The 18596-nt window shown below is 37.2% G+C and overlaps 1 long non-coding RNA gene across 8 annotated transcripts; it reads right to left on the reverse strand.

Moving 5' to 3' along the window:
* Window positions 1-1561: 1561 nt before the first annotated feature.
* Window positions 1562-11578, reverse strand: LOC121755554. Of its 8 annotated transcripts, none has more exons than XR_006040772.1 (5): window positions 11014-11578; window positions 10292-10388; window positions 9660-9730; window positions 3135-8304; window positions 1562-1779 (listed from the first exon to the last, which is right to left on the reverse strand). It is a non-coding gene; the product is annotated as an uncharacterized LOC121755554 (long non-coding RNA). The 8 variants fall into 8 exon arrangements; XR_006040775.1 differs by having other exon boundaries at window positions 3135-3199; window positions 3761-3857; window positions 4484-8304; window positions 9660-11578; XR_006040771.1 differs by lacking the exon at window positions 10292-10388.
* Between the last annotated feature and the right edge of the window lie 7018 nt (window positions 11579-18596).

Here is an 18596-nt window from a genome sequence, read left to right on the forward strand (position 1 = left end):
TCTTTCGGATGCCTTCCTCTTGCTCTGAGACTAAATTTTGGGCGATTTGGGCATGAATGTGTGTGTTTGGAGTTGTGTTTGTGCCCCTTTTATAATTAGAAATTCGAACCCAACTCGTGTTCGTCCTAGCGAATCGCTGAGTCTATTTGGAAAAACGGCACGTTCCAGCAAGTCATTGAGTTGCAACTCAGTGAGTCGCTGACTCGAATATGAACTTTTTGTAGTTTCTAGTGAGTCGCTGAGTTTGACACAGCTACGCTCAGTTTTCGTATAACGGCATAACTTCCTCTACCGAACTTCGATTCACACATACTAGGTACCCACGCGAAGATATGATATGTTATTTGCCCTTTTAATGACTAAATATATATAAATACAGATCAATTCTTTCTCTAAATTTAATACTTATACTCATTTTTTTCCCTACAATTGAATACATTAACCAACAACTCCTAAAATCACATGCCGACTAATAACTGTGTCATCTTAGCTAGGACGAAGGGAGTATATTCAAATTGTAGTCTTATTCTATTATGTTTTCATGCACTTTTAAGCTGATATTTAGACTCATTTTGATGTTATTTTGGGGTCATTCTAAAGTTTGAAGAAAAAACATTTCTGTGGGACCTTGTCAATCAAAATGTCTTGTATTTTCAAAAGCTTTGTATTAGCTAAGAAAAAGAGTTTTCAATTTAAATTGTTTTAAAGACATGTGTGGTGGTAGTATAATCCTGAGAAAAATGCAACATAGTAGGAAGATGATCCAAACAATAATGCATCTCTATCTAGAAATGCAGTCAAATCTTAACCGAAAACACAGAAGGTCATTGTTAATTAGTTTTAGGTCATTTTATAAAATTTGGATTTGATGTCATTGTTAGATCATTTTAGACCATCCATTATTAAAAATACAAAAAAGTAAACTAACAGTGACTTAAAATACGAATGATTTTATTCTGCGTTTCTGTATTTAAATCTAGTTTTGTATGGATTAAAACCCAAAGTATGTACAAATATACTCCCTTCGTTCCACCATAGCTGAGTTATTTTTCAATTTTGGGACATTTCATCATAGTTGAGTCGTTGCCATATATAGTACTCCCTTCGTCCGCGAATAGGAGTCCCGTTTTTCTATTTAGTCTGTCCACGAATAGGAGTCCCGGTTCACTTTTACCATAAATGGTAATAGGGTTCCACATTCCAATAACTCATTCCACTCACAATTCATTTAAAACTAATATATACAAGTGGGACCCACATCCACTATTTTGAACCCACTTTTCTTAAAAAAATTTAAAACTCGTTCCGCCAAGGAATGAGACTCCTAATGGCAGAAGGATGGAGTAACAAATAACACACTTTCTCTTTCTTACTGTATTCTCTCATGTTGTATTCTCTACTTCATTCTCTCTCCTGCTGTAACACCCCTAACCCGATTAATTTAATAATCGAATAAGTGATGTCACCTTTTGGTACAAATCCCGACTTAATAGAAAATCCTTGATTCTTTTTTTTGTTTATAGATTAATTAATTTTTCATTTACTTGGCAAACAGAAAAACTGCTATATAACGTCTGAAATTGGACCATAAACCTGTTTCCCAAAAGTCTATATATATATATACAACCTGGATAACGAAGTAAGTGAAACGTCCAAACTACATTACACTTTCTATACATGCCACAACTAACATATCCAAGAATTACTCGAACTCAAAAGACTGGCTAGTGACCTGGCTGAGCAGCTGTACAACAAAAGAGCTAGGTCTGATCCTCTAATCTGCAGAGGGGAAAAAGAAATGGGTGAGCTTCAACAAGCCCAGTAGTATACTCAACATTAGAGCCTAATTTCCGGGGTTAAGTAAACGTTATGCAACCTACGTGTTTTCATTATTATTAATCTAGAAAACACTCCAAAGCCTACCTCATCATATCCATTTACATATATCTAATATCAAAACTCCCAACATCATAATCATAAATTTAGGTCATCATTCCTTGATCTCATGGAATTTACCAGATTCATAATCACATATAAATTCATAAACTAATAATATAGTACACAAAGTAAAGTTCACATCACCAATTATCGAGCTAACCACAGAATATGTCACAATATTATTTATACACCAACGCGTATACAGATCGCCAACATTCTCATAACCATATACATATCAAAGTAACCAACAATAAAGGTCTGACCTTTCCTCCTTTGATTTCTTGGGACTTACTGAAGGCATAATTATATAATCTCATAATATACCAATAAACATGATCAATTATCAATTGCTAGTGTCGAGCAACATCATAACTTCATACAACGTCAAATCATATCAAACAATGTCAGATTCACCTTTTTGCATCAGAGGATCATTTGTATCAGAATATATCATTTAGCATCACATAATATCGTTTTTCACATAAGAATATAGCTTTCACATATCCAAACACATATAACAAAATCTGCTCTCATGTACCAGATATATCAGAGTTATAACATAGGTTTCACACAATCACATAGCATAACACATATAACAATCACCATTGTTCTCATAGAACACATATAGCCCCATTAAGTGCTTAGTGACAAACTAGGGTACGCGGACCAGATCAGAACAGAATTCAGATACAGACGCGGTCATGGTCCTCGAGAGGACGCCGCACAGACCACCCATTAGGGTGCAGACAGATAATCCCGGGAATAGACCACCACCCATAGGGTGCATATCAGACAGATCGATCAGATAGGGGCCCATCAGATAACAGACGATCCTCGCTTCGGTTATCCAGAAGACGAGAGATCACAGATAATGCAGCGCTGCTGTCCTATGGCATGCCAATTGTACCCACAGAACACACTCAAGCACGGGGCGTAAACACAGTCAAATATACTCAATTAAATATCAATACTTATTTTCAATAATTACTAACATAACACATCAGTATCTTCTTTTCATACCATATCAGATCAGATAAACAGATTAAATTTCAACTCTCACAATGCCATCGCATATACAAAATTCGCATATTTCACGTCACAAATAACATATACAAATCACATAAAAGCACATAAGATTCTATATGCAATAGCGTAGACTTAATTCAGGAATTAAGACCTAATGTAGAATACACTACCTTGAAATCCAAAACGCCCTTGACACAAGAATCCCTTTATTCCTGCTCCTTGTCCTTGTTATTTCCTGGGGTAGGATTACCCTTCAATATATATTTCACTTTCGCATATAAAGTATCAAATTCATACTATTAACCATTATTTTCTAACTTAATTTCATAATTATTGTCTATTATTTATGCATTTATCCTACAAGACATTAGCTTAGTCAAAAACAACTATTTCTCCTTCAAGATTTCACATTAGGAATCATATCTTCATACACTTGTCCAAAAAAATAAGGTTAAGGCATAAGCATTTCAACTGTTATCATATCCCAAGATTTTACAGAAAATGGACCAACTATGAAAAATCATTCAGACCGACTCGAAAGTCGAAACTCAACAAAATCAGAGGCAAAATAAGTTCATACATGTGTAGTTTGTAGGGATGAATTTTGAGCTGGAAATTCCTAGTCATTTAGAGTTTATAATCGTTTTCCCCCTAACCAGCCTGAACAGGGCAGATTGTATTGGAAAAATCACTATAAATCTATTTGAACTCGGATGAAGCTGAATTTCGGTCACAAGGCAGAAGACACGCAAAACTATGTTCAGCTAAAATTTGGTAAGAAAATGAGGTCGTTTACTTGGTTAACTGAAGTCGAAATATGCTGCCAGAACGTGACACAATAGTTGTCTCGTTGCTTTCTTTGGCTTCACTCTAGCTACTGTTTCCAACACAGCCTGATAATGTGATAAAGTAAACCAGAAATAAAGCAAATGTGACAACATGTTTTGCAATTGAAACCATGTAACTGTTCACTCAATGTGATTGCCTATTTAAAAAAAAACTAATGAAACCAGAGTTTGGTTACAGATATGATCAACCAAAGCTAGTGAGTATTTTTTTTTTCCTTCTATTTCCTCTGGTCTATCGTATGTATGTCAAACTAACAAGCATACAAAGGAACTGTGATCAAGAAAATAATTAACTGTGGAATACAATGACACTAGCACAAGGTTAAGCAAAGGGCCTCCCAGCTACATAATCCCTAAACTAAATCAAATTAGCAAAGCAAGCTTCCAAAGCCCTCTTTAAGTACTCTATGTTATCCCTACATTCAAACAAGCAGCCCAACAATTTCCAAAACATATCACGTCAATTACTGGTTTTCCCACAATATCACCTTACATAGACGTAGTAAGTTTCAAAGCATTCATTATTATCATTCACAGCCTCCCTCACATATTTGCAAGCTATAGATAATATATGATAATCACGTATTGTATCATAATTTAGCACGCAAAAACTCAAAATGCAATTACGTGCACTTAATTCAAGAATTAGGACCTAATATAGAATATACTACCTCAAGTCCAACGAGCCTTGACATCGAAATCCCAGATTCTTGTTCCTCCTTGCTTGTGTTACCTTACCTTTAACGAATCGGGTTGGTATCAGAGGCGTCGGGGCTGTTTCGGGGTAAATCGGGGCAACAGAGTGGCAGAGAATGACCGACGGAGGCTGCTGACAACAGCGGCGTCGCGTCTTCCCGGCGAGACAGCAGCAGCGTCGCGTCTTCCCGGCGGTACAGCGGCACCTTCCCGGCGGGGGGGGCTGCACAGCAGCGAACGAAGCTTGTAGCAGACGTCGACGGCAGCGTCGTTATCCCGGCGAGCAGAAGCCGACGGTTCTGTGCAGCGGCGTCGGAGCGACTGAAGCAGCTGGAGACGGCGACGGAGAATCTGGAAAATTTCTTCAATTGCCGACGAGAGAGAGAGAAATAGGGAGAGAGAGGAGTAAGGAGTCGGTCGCCGGAAGGAGATGACAACATCGTTGTGTGTGTGTAACTCCATGGCAGTGTATGTGTGTAAAAATGAAAGTGTAGAAGGAGTGGGAATGATAATTCCCGTAAGTTCTAGAGGGAGATATTTCTCCTCCCTTTCTAATTTCCTTTTCTTTTTTCTTCTTCTCTTTTTTTTATTCATTTTTTTATATCTTTTTCAAAATACATTTATACTTATTTATTTCCCTACTAATCCGACACCTTACAACTTAAATATTGTATTAAAAAACCTAACAAATTTTAACTAATTTCTGAGTTACAGAATTTCGGATCATTACAACTCTTCCCTCCTAAAAAAAATTTCGTCCTCGAAATTTCATCTAAATCAATATGTCGGGTTAGGCACTTCTGTGCCACTCCTTTAAGGTAATCTCCTAATCTCACTCGTCCCCAAAAGAAGTCATAATCAAATACTGCCATTTAAATAAAATAACAGATCAAGGGCACATCGTTTACCTCAGCACATCAATGTGTCAAAGTACTCCTATAGTTAATCTTAACTTTACAAACACAGTTCTGACAGCCAAAGATTGCAACATAAAAGGAAGATTGCAGTCTTAAACCCAGGCAAATTGTATATATAATATTTCTAACAAACAATCTTATGGGAGTTTTAAATTCTGAACTAATCTAGCATGAAGTTACAGATTCGCACATTAATAAATAACTGTGAAGTTATTTTAATAGCACATATAAATATTAGTTAACGAAATTCAAAACCGTCAGACATACAAGGTTCAAGCAAAGACATATAAGCGTTAAGAAACATGGGACAAAGACTTTCAAAATGGTAAATCCAGGAAGAACAGACTAGTTTATCTTTGATTTGATAGAAGTTCTGGTAGCAGAAACTAACATCAGATGGTCAAAAATATCACCAACTCCAATAGGCAAGGGTACAGAACAATATCGAATTATAGAAGGTTACACATTATGGAAGAAATAGGTATGGAAACACATATTGCCTCCTAGTAAGCCAAAACAGAAGATCCTGGACAAGGTGATCCAAACTCAGATACAAAGAAATCCATTAAGGCATGACTTTCTAGTGCAGATGTACGAGAAATATTAGATGACAGGAGACATAGATTGACACAGAGATTGATTAATACGGTTCACATGATTTAGGAAATTATTGATGCAAAAATGGATCATTAACTTATTGGATGCATCAAGTGAATAATAAGTGGTTAAACTTGATCTTCAAAAGAAAATTCAGAGATTGACCATCTCAGATGTTCAACGAATATGATTTCACAAAAAGATATTTCGGATCAAGACATGAAGATACCAATTGGAAGAGTTGATTCACAAATTCCATGGAATGGAAAATTAATAGGAAACAGCAATGATGAGAAAATAGATGATCCCTTTAATACATTGTAGTAGAGTGACTGATCAAAAGATTTCATCAAATAATTACCGAACAAACTTGGAAAAGGTAACCGATGGTAAGAATGAAATGACTTCAAAGTTAAAACCCCTCGGTTTGTCAAAGAAGGACGCTACTGAGATTCGAGTTACATGGAGTGGCCAGTTCCACTTAACTACTTTCTCAGTCACATGGAAACTTTGCTCCATATATGATATTTATTACATTTCAGAACAATTTAAGCATATGTAGGACATAAGCGAATTGTCAATAATCTAAAGGTCAGAAAAGCATGATTGAGGTGGTAAAAATTTCTATAGAACAATGACTGGTTAGCATATTCTCTGAGCCACATTTGGTCTTAAGTTAACAAATATCATGGTTAAGAAACAATAGGAACATACAAATCATATCATTGGCTGGGTCCATATGTTTCGATGATAGTTCAAAGAAAAACAACTCATAGAGATGACGATTGAAGCAGATTTATTGGAGACAAAGGTAAAACATCAACTCAAATCTCAAGTTGAGGAAAGGTCTCGAGATAGAAGACAATTTAAACAATAGGGTTAGGCAAAGGAATCAGTGTAATTTCGGCAGGAAAGAACGCCAATAATTTATATCGAAGGGGTCAACCAAAGATATTATGGTTGATGTGTTGTCTCTTAAAAACAACTATCGAATAGATTTATAAAAGACATAAGCTCGAACAACTTCAGACAAAAATTTATTGACAAAGTGTCACAAATACGGAAATATTGTCATTTGAGACAATAAATCACGAAGGACAGAAGGTTCAACCAAAAGTATTCCAAGTTTCAAGGGTCAGAATCAGGTTTCACATAAACTACAAGTAGCTCTAGACTCTGTATAGAAAATATTGACTCAGTGGTGGTAGATAAGTAAACACTTAATGTTTAGATGACCCGGATTAGGAATTAATCAAAGAAGATAATTTCTCCAAGGTAACAGTACTAACAGGGAAAAATCACTTCCTTCAATTATCTTATAGGGTCGACAAAAAGGCAAACACATTGGAGGGTCCCAAACAACAATTCTCAAAGGAAGAGATCACAAAGGATAACTCTCATTTGGCATATTCATATTACTACACCGTATCAGTTAAAGGAGCTTTAAAGCCTAGTTTTGATGGATGATCAGATCAGTGGGCAACCAAAGTGGACTTTTTCGTGATGTTGTTGAGAAAGTTCTACTCAGAAAGCGAGGGCAAGCCAAACTTGAGGAAGACAGCAAGCAAGAACACGACGACGACTGGCATCGTATATAATATAAGTTGAAGAGTCAATTTAAAGTGCAACAGATGCAAGCTTTTTTTTATTTCAATAGCCGGCCAAATGACTATAGGATCATCGGTCTACTCAACCTCAATTCACCATTTCGAACCTTATACAAAAAGGTTTTCCGTATCACTCAGAAACTAAAAACTGTCAAGTCTTGAAGCCAGAAAAACATGTACACATCAGGAAAACATATACACATCAGGTCACTAGCAATGACTCAAATCAATATCCTATGTGGCATGTTTCTAGACACATCTAAACACGTCTCAAGCCTAGGACCGCCTAAACTTAGGCTCTGATACCAAAACATGTAACACCCCTAACCCAATTAATTTAATAATCGAATAAGTGATGTCACCTTTCGGTACAAATCCCGACTTAACAGAAAATCCTTGATTCTTTTTTTTGTTTATAGATTAATTAATTTTTCATTTACTTAGCAAACAGAAAAACTGCTATATAACGTCTGAAATTGGACCATAAACCTGTTTCCCAAAAGTCTATATATATATATACAACCTGGATAACGAAGTAAGTGAAACGTCCAAACTACATTACACTTTCTATACATGCCACAACTAACATATCCAAGAATTACTCGAACTCAAAAGACTGGCTAGTGACCTGGCTGAGCAGCTGTACAACAAAAGAGCTAGGTCTGATCCTCTAATCTGCAGAGGGGAAAAAGAAATGGGTGAGCTTCAACAAGCCCAGTAGTATACTCAACATTAGAGCCTAATTTCCGGGGTTAAGTAAACGTTATGCAACCTACGTGTTTTCATTATTATTAATCTAGAAAACACTCCAAAGCCTACCTCATCATATCCATTTACATATATCTAATATCAAAACTCCCAACATCATAATCATAAATTTAGGTCATCATTCCTTGATCTCATGGAATTTACCAGATTCATAATCACATATAAATTCATAAACTAATAATATAGTACACAAAGTAAAGTTCACATCACCAATTATCGAGCTAACCACAGAATATGTCACAATATTATTTATACACCAACGCGTATACAGATCGCCAACATTCTCATAACCATATACATATCAAAGTAACCAACAATAAAGGTCTGACCTTTCCTCCTTTGATTTCTTGGGACTTACTGAAGGCATAATTATATAATCTCATAATATACCAATAAACATGATCAATTATCAATTGCTAGTGTCGAGCAACATCATAACTTCATACAACGTCAAATCATATCAAACAATGTCAGATTCACCTTTTTGCATCAGAGGATCATTTGTATCAGAATATATCATTTAGCATCACATAATATCGTTTTTCACATAAGAATATAGCTTTCACATATCCAAACACATATAACAAAATCTGCTCTCATGTACCAGATATATCAGAGTTATAACATAGGTTTCACACAATCACATAGCATAACACATATAACAATCACCATTGTTCTCATAGAACACATATAGCCCCATTAAGTGCTTAGTGACAAACTAGGGTACGCGGACCAGATCAGAACAGAATTCAGATACAGACGCGGTCATGGTCCTCGAGAGGACGCCGCACAGACCACCCATTAGGGTGCAGACAGATAATCCCGGGAATAGACCACCACCCATAGGGTGCATATCAGACAGATCGATCAGATAGGGGCCCATCAGATAACAGACGATCCTCGCTTCGGTTATCCAGAAGACGAGAGATCACAGATAATGCAGCGCTGCTGTCCTATGGCATGCCAATTGTACCCACAGAACACACTCAAGCACGGGGCGTAAACACAGTCAAATATACTCAATTAAATATCAATACTTATTTTCAATAATTACTAACATAACACATCAGTATCTTCTTTTCATACCATATCAGATCAGATAAACAGATTAAATTTCAACTCTCACAATGCCATCGCATATACAAAATTCGCATATTTCACGTCACAAATAACATATACAAATCACATAAAAGCACATAAGATTCTATATGCAATAGCGTAGACTTAATTCAGGAATTAAGACCTAATGTAGAATACACTACCTTGAAATCCAAAACGCCCTTGACACAAGAATCCCTTTATTCCTGCTCCTTGTCCTTGTCCTTGTTATTTCCTGGGGTAGGATTACCCTTCAATATATATTTCACTTTCGCATATAAAGTATCAAATTCATACTATTAACCATTATTTTCTAACTTAATTTCATAATTATTGTCTATTATTTATGCATTTATCCTACAAGACATTAGCTTAGTCAAAAACAACTATTTCTCCTTCAAGATTTCACATTAGGAATCATATCTTCATACACTTGTCCAAAAAAATAAGGTTAAAGCATAAGCATTTCAACTGTTATCATATCCCAAGATTTTACAGAAAATGGACCAACTATGAAAAATCATTCAGACCGACTCGAAAGTCGAAACTCAACAAAATCAGAGGCAAAATAAGTTCATACATGTGTAGTTTGTAGGGATGAATTTTGAGCTGGAAATTCCTAGTCATTTAGAGTTTATAATCGTTTTCCCCCTAACCAGCCTGAACAGGGCAGATTGTATTGGAAAAATCACTATAAATCTATTTGAACTCGGATGAAGCTGAATTTCGGTCACAAGGCAGAAGACACGCAAAACTATGTTCAGCTAAAATTTGGTAAGAAAATGAGGTCGTTTACTTGGTTAACTGAAGTCGAAATATGCTGCCAGAACGTGACACAATAGTTGTCTCGTTGCTTTCTTTGGCTTCACTCTAGCTACTGTTTCCAACACAGCCTGATAATGTGATAAAGTAAACCAGAAATAAAGCAAATGTGACAACATGTTTTGCAATTGAAACCATGTAACTGTTCACTCAATGTGATTGCCTATTTAAAAAAAAAACTAATGAAACCAGAGTTTGGTTACAGATATGATCAACCAAAGCTAGTGAGTATTTTTTTTTTCCTTCTATTTCCTCTGGTCTATCGTATGTATGTCAAACTAACAAGCATACAAAGGAACTGTGATCAAGAAAATAATTAACTGTGGAATACAATGACACTAGCACAAGGTTAAGCAAAGGGCCTCCCAGCTACATAATCCCTAAACTAAATCAAATTAGCAAAGCAAGCTTCCAAAGCCCTCTTTAAGTACTCTATGTTATCCCTATTCAAACAAGCAGCCCAACAATTTCCAAAACATATCACGTCAATTACTGGTTTTCCCACAATATCACCTTACATAGACGTAGTAAGTTTCAAAGCATTCATTATTATCATTCACAGCCTCCCTCACATATTTGCAAGCTATAGATAATATATGATAATCACGTATTGTATCATAATTTAGCACGCAAAAACTCAAAATGCAATTACGTGCACTTAATTCAAGAATTAGGACCTAATATAGAATATACTACCTCAAGTCCAACGAGCCTTGACATCGAAATCCCAGATTCTTGTTCCTCCTTGCTTGTGTTACCTTACCTTTAACGAATCGGGTTGGTATCAGAGGCGTCGGGGCTGTTTCGGGGTAAATCGGGGCAACAGAGTGGCAGAGAATGACCGACGGAGGCTGCTGACAACAGCGGCGTCGCGTCTTCCCGGCGAGACAGCAGCAGCGTCGCGTCTTCCCGGCGGTACAGCGGCACCTTCCCGGCGGGGGAGGGGGCTGCACAGCAGCGAACGAAGCTTGTAGCAGACGTCGACGGCAGCGTCGTTACCCCGGCGAGCAGAAGCCGACGGTTCTGTGCAGCGGCGTCGGAGCGACTGAAGCAGCTGGAGACGGCGACGGAGAATCTGGAAAATTTCTTCAATTGCCGACGAGAGAGAGAGAAATAGGGAGAGAGAGGAGTAAGGAGTCGGTCGCCGGAAGGAGATGACAACATCGTTGTGTGTGTGTAACTCCATGGCAGTGTATGTGTGTAAAAATGAAAGTGTAGAAGGAGTGGGAATGATAATTCCCGTAAGTTCTAGAGGGAGATATTTCTCCTCCCTTTCTAATTTCCTTTTCTTTTTTCTTCTTCTCTTTTTTTTATTCATTTTTTATATCTTTTTCAAAATACATTTATACTTATTTATTTCCCTACTAATCCGACACCTTACAACTTAAATATTGTATTAAAAAACCTAACAAATTTTAACTAATTTCTGAGTTACAGAATTTCGGGTCATTACACCTGCACTATTATATCTTTTACTTTATTCTCTCCATTTAGCATAATAAACAATTTTTTTCATAATCTATATGCCGAAAAGGAACGACTCAACTATGGAAAAACAAATGAAGTATATTTTAATATTATTATTATTTTATATAGCATTATTTGTTTTGTTAAATCATCATGCAACTTTATACAATTAGATGTCGTTCGCCTGTCATGACTCATTATCAATCAAGGATTAAGTTTTTAGATTATTTTAGTTGGAGGGGGTGACGATGACTTATTACTCTCTATGTCCCGAAAGAGTACGAACATTTGGTTCGGCACAGGTTTTAATGCATAAATGAATAAGTAAGAGAGATAGAAAGGAAAAGTTTTTAAAGTATTGTTAGTGGAGAATTGGTTCCACCTTAGTAGAGAGAGAAGGGTTTCTAAAATTAGAAAGTTCATACTTTTCACGGACATACAAAAAAGGAAATAGTTCATACTTTTCATGGACGGAGAGAGTATAAATCAATGATTGGCAATGGATGACCGATCTCCCAGGGCCATGATATGCTCGGAGATCGACCACCATTGCGAAAAATGAGCCTATGATAGGCCCACTCTAGCCTTTCCCAAAAGGGCGATTGAACAACCATGGCCGGTCTCCATATGGCCATGATTGACCAACCATTTGAAGGGGTGGGCAGCGGAAGCGTGCGTTCAATATCCGATCACATGAATTTGATCTATTTAGCATATTATTTAGCCAAATTCTATTCGCGCAATTTTCATATGTATCATGCTCATAACTTGAATTAAAACATGCTTTAGCATATAAAATCCCTAAAACATGCTTACTACGGAATTAGCCAGTTTACCTCATAGATTCAATCAAGAATCGATGATGGCGTGCTCCGTCTCCACGTGAAGATCTTCAATACAAGACCTCGAATCTTCTGACTGGTGTCCCGGACTATACGCTAATATTTGTGTGGGCAAATCTCACCAACGTACTAGGACTCGAATAATGGAAGACAGAAACTGCTCACGGAGGAAGCTCAAATTTTGAGCTCTCTCTTTCTAGAGGGGGACGAAAATTTTGTGTATTCAAAAGTCTATTTTCTGTCTCCTTTATTCTCCTATTTATATAAGTCACATATTGGGCACAGTCAGGGATCTAAGGAAGAATTTGGATCAGGCCTCACCCAATTAGCTTTTTACTAATTAAATTGAACCCACAATTTAATATAAGCTTATATTGGAATATTACAAGCAGCCACTACAGAAGTAATATTGCACTGCCTTTCCAAATCCAAAATTACAAGTATTCCGGGTTTCCTTTATTCGCGTTCAATTTATTTCCCGTGCTTAAGATAGAAACATCCATTAATTAATTATTGTCTGCTATGGACTTAATTAATTAACATATTTTATTCTCCTAGAGTGGACTCAGCAAGAAACTCTTATTTATTATTCATAGAGTAATCAAACTCCAACTAGCTAGGTTCCGAATAATAAAACCTCGTTTCGAGCTCCTCTTGTGGATGTTATCAAACAAGACTCTCCTCGCGCACGTTTCAACATAATAGCAACCCTAGCACCTCTAGATAATGATCACCACTACCCAATATACCTGGATCGTTGGGTTACGAAAAACCCGCACCTTTGGTAAGTCAAAGTAGTGGATACTCAATATTGTATGCTCAATGCTAACGTACATTAATTAAGAAATTAATTATCAAGACCTCATCTTTCAGTAGATCTGTTAGATCCATTCAGTGCTATACCACACCAACGTCATCTTATTTCAATAAGGTTTAGAAATAATCGGACTGACATTGCAACCTTTCGCGATAGGTAGTCTAGGCCTATCTAGGTTGTGAAATTCTTATTTTTCTTTGTTTAGAACTGACCGTGTTACCTTAAATTGGACGACGCCCATAACTGGTCTACTAAAACAAAGACTTAGACTTTGTTACGTTTGCTCATACATTTAAATATGCAATAAACAACCATTAAATGTAAAACATAACAACATTATGACAAAAATAATCTGTTGCATTTATTGGAAAATAACCATTAGAGTTTTACAGTATGCAATCACTCGAAAGGCGATTTCTAGTATACAAAACCCTAACAAACTCAGAATCCGTTGAAGAATTAAACCCCTCGTCGTTTCTACCGATTGTTCTCCAAGGGAAAGGTATGTTTTGATCCATCTTTCTCATTCTTACCGTTTAATCTGTAATTTTGAACCCCCATGCATATAGTTGAGTGGAGAATTGTAAATCCAAGAACTAAATGGTTGGGAAGGAGGTTTTGCACAAGATTATGAATGTATGAGGGTGTGTGTGTATGTGTGTGTGTATGCATGTGGATGTATCAATTGTGAATATTATGTGTGATTAGGAAGGCCTGGTTGTGAATATGTTTTTGGGAAGCATGAATGTGTATTTGGAAGCATGAATATGTATGTGTGGAAGTATGATAGGCAAACTAAGGTAAGCACAACATCTTCTTCTCTCGATTCCGAAGAACCTTGATCCCGAGGATGTGTCCCGCATTTCCCATATCCTTCATCACGAACTGGTTTGATAACCATGTTCGAACTGATGACAACATCTTTTTATTATTTCCAATTAGAAGAATGTCATCTACATATAAAACTAAGAACACTACATTCCCCTTATCAACTTTCTTATACACGCAGCTTTCACTTGGGCACTTTTCGAATCCAAACTTGCAAACAGTTTGATCGAAATATTGGTTCCACGATCTAGATGCTTGCTTGAGGCCATAAATGGCCTTCTTAAGCTTCCAAACCATGTGTTCTTTGCCCTTTATGGCATATCCTTCGGGTTGTTCCATGTAGATGGTCTCCTCAAGACTGCCGTTTAGAAACGCAGTCTTAACGTCCATCTGCCATACATCCCAATCCATATAAGCTGCAATAGACAACAGTATCCGGATCGATTTGAGCATGGCCACTGGGGAGAAGGTCTCGTCATAATCGATGCCTTCCTTTTAGGTATACCCCTTGGCCACTAGTCTTGCTTTGAAGACTTTAACTCGTCCATCGGGTCCACGTTTACGTTTATATATCCACTTGCTCCCAATGGCAGTACAGCCTTCGGGTAGGACGGACAAATCGTAGACGTCTTTGTCTATCATAGATTGTAGTTCCGAATCCATTGCTTTAACCCATTCGCAATGATCGACATCTGTCTGCGCCTCCGCAAAGTTCCAGGGATCTAATACATTGCTATCCGAGGAGTGATCCATAGATTCTCCCAAACCAATGTATCTGTCGGGCTCATGTGAGACCCTCCCACTGCGGCGCGGCACTACAATATTTTGAGTAGAAGTTGAAGTTTCGGGAATTGTTTGTACACTTGGTACTTGTTCTTGGTTAATGGAATATGTGACAGAAGTTAGCTCATCAAGAGCCACTTCACTGTTGGGTTTATGATTCATTACATAGTCTTCCTCTAAGAATGTCGCGTGAGTACTCACAATGACTTTCTTGTCTCGGAGGCTAAAGAATTCATAGCCTTTCGTCCCTCTAGGGTACCCTATAAACAAACATACCTCCGTCCTAGATCCTAGCTTAGTTGGATTCTTTTCCAATACATGAGCCGGGCAACCCCAAACCTTGAGATGTACTAGATTGGGCTTACGCCCAGTCCACAACTCATATGGAGTTTTAGGTACGAATTTTGATGGTAAATTGTCTAAAATGTGACTTGCAGAAAGCAAGGCATGTCCCCAAAATGAAATAGGCAGACGTGCATAATTCATCATCGATCGAACCATGTTTAACAAGGTCCTGTTCCTTCTTTCAGCCGCGCCGTTCTGCTGGGGCGTGCCCGGCGCAGTCAGTTGGGATTCAATTCTCGACTCCGATAAGTAGTCCAAAAATTCGGCACTGAGGTATTCCCCTCCATGATCAGATCGTAGGCATTTGATATTCTTTCCATGATACTTCTCCACAAGAGTCTTAAAGTCTTTAAACTTGTCAAAAGACTCTGACTTATGACGCATCAAATAGACATATCCAATTTTCGAGAAGTCATCAATAAATGTGATGAAGTATCGAAAACCACCTCTTGCCTCAGTAGACATTGGTCCACATACATCGGAATGAACGAGCTCAAGTACTTTCTTGGCCCTATTGCCCTTAGCCTTAAAAGGCCTCTTGGTCATCTTGCCTTCTAAGCATGACTCACACTTATGAAAAGGTTCCTCCTCTAGACCTTTGATAAGATCTTGTTGAACAAGAGAATGAATCCTCCTTTCATTGGCATGACCAAGTCTAAGGTGCCACAAGTACGTTTCATTCATTGAACTTGAAGGTTCCTTTCGTTTCTTTGTAATTTTCGATGTTGTATTGAGTTCTGATTTGCGATTATTAAACTGTGTAGAATTGATTGTGTACAGATTGTTTTCCATGATACCACGACAGATATAAGAACCATCTTTCTTAATAACGTAGTTGTCATTAAAAGAAATCGAATATCCATCATAAACCAATTTAGAAACTGAAATTAAATTTCTTCTAAAAGAAGGTATCAACAAAACATTCTTCAAAATAAAAAATCTATCACTACTAAAACGCAAATAAATGTCTCCCACTGCAATGGCCGCCACTTTGGTAGCGTCGCCCAGCTGGACTTCGATTTCACGATCATGTAGCCGTCTTGTCACCTGCATTAAGTCAGGATCAAAACAAATATGATCAGTGGCTCCTGTGTCAATAACCCAAGTGCAAATTGATGTCGAAGTCAAACAAGACTCGACAACTAGAGCCTGGTGCATACCTGTAGCCTTGCCCCGTTTAGGACAGTCTGGCTTCCAATGCCCCTTCTTTCCACACTTGAAACACTTCCCCGTGGGCTTCTTGTTAGCCCTCTTCTTCTTCTTTCCCTTAGCTATCTTGGCCAGTCCTGAGTTCGGTGCCTGCCTTTTTCCTTTGCTAGGCTTTAAGCCAGAGGAACGAGGCGCCGAAATCATCATGGCCGCCTTAGCTTGGACCATAAGGTCCTCTGCCGACTGAAGTTCAGTCAACAGCTCTGCCAAGGTGTAATTTCTTTTGTTCATCTCGAAGTTGAGCTTGAACTGTTGGAAGCTAGGGGGAAGACTTTGAAGGATGATAGTCACCTAGGACTCGGGATCGATGGTCCCTCCCAAGACCTCAATTTGGTTGAGGTGGCCCATCATCTCGAGGACGTGATCCCTCACAGATGATCCTTCCTTCATTGTCTTCGACATGATACTCCGAAAGGCTTGAGAATTAGTCGTTCGATTCTGAGTACCAAAAAGATTTTTGAGATTCTGCATAATCTCGGCGGCTGTTTCCATGGCTGAATGCTGATGCTTGAGTACCGAAGACATAGAAGCCAACATGTAGCACTTAGCCATCTCATTCGCCTTATGCCACCGTCTGTGTGCATCTCTGACTCCTGCCGCAGCGTTAGCCAGCGGCACTGGAGGTCGCGGGGTGGTGAGCACAAAGATGTACTCAACTGTTGTGAGAACGATGTCCAAATTTTATTTCCATTCTATGTAATTTTGGCCCTCGAGTTTATTTTCTTTGAGAATTGCGGAAAGAGGATTAAACGACATATTGACGATTTGATTTGCACTGCAAAACAGAATATTTTACTATTGTCATAAACTTATGTAAGAAGTTTGATTAGATTAACCATAAAACTTTTCAAAATCTTACAACTGTAAAATTAAAATTTTGTACCCTCCAGAGGAAGTCAATACGCATTAAAATCTTACAATTTTACTGGTCACAACACCGACGAATAGTCCAGAGACCACAGAGTGGCATGGCCGCCTAATGTTGCCTAAGCATGACCATCTCTTTAGCATTACAGAGTCTCATTTCTACAACACACTCCCATAACAATGCTCATGTGCTGCTAACAAGATCAAGCTATCTCATAAATCCTGTGTGAACTTCTGAATCTCGCAGTTTCTTAGGATTATTGTCCCCACAGAGCAGGTGGAGATAATATTGGAAACTACATTCTAGTTCATACTATTTATATTTGAGAAGTCCGCCCTTATGAACTTGCTATTTCCTTAGGATTATTGTCCCCACAGAGCAGGTGGCGATAATATTAGAAAAAGGCTTCATAAATTGAAGACCAATTGATGGAGACCATATACAAACGTTGAGTTCGTAGTTATAGCTTAGATATTTTGGGTTATGGTTTTACTTTAATTATCCTTAGCCTTGAGGCAGTTTAAGGCTTAATTAAATTCTGTTGGTATTTAATCTACTGGATAATTAAATCTTTAGATTAATGTTGTTATCTTCCAGTTGGAAAATGTTGATCTAGAATTTTATTCTCATTCATGTCTACTATAGGGTATATCTAAAATAAACAAATTATTTCATCCTTAATAAGACATGAAAAATAAATTCAAATTATTTCCTTGTTCAAGATTAGGAAGAGATATTTTATTATTTAATGTATTCATACATATCTATCCTTATTAGGATCTTAGATATATAAAATTTTAGGAACCTATTAAATTATTCTCATCCATATCATCTAGGAATAAAATAATCATTATTTATTTCCATAGATATAGATAATAATAAAAATATTCCTTAAATCTAGATAAATATTAGGAAGAGATATTTTATTATTTAATGTATTCATACATATCTATCCTTATTAGGATCTTAGATATATAAAATTTTAGGAACCTATTAAATTATTCTCATCCATATCATCTAGGAATAAAATAATCATTATTTATTTCCATAGATATAGATAATAATAAAAATATTCCTTAAATCTAGATAAATATTAGCAAACTATTAAATTATTCTCATC

Source organism: Salvia splendens, chromosome 11 (genome assembly GCF_004379255.2).
Source record: "Salvia splendens isolate huo1 chromosome 11, SspV2, whole genome shotgun sequence".
NCBI classification, from domain to species: Eukaryota; Viridiplantae; Streptophyta; class Magnoliopsida; order Lamiales; family Lamiaceae; genus Salvia; species Salvia splendens.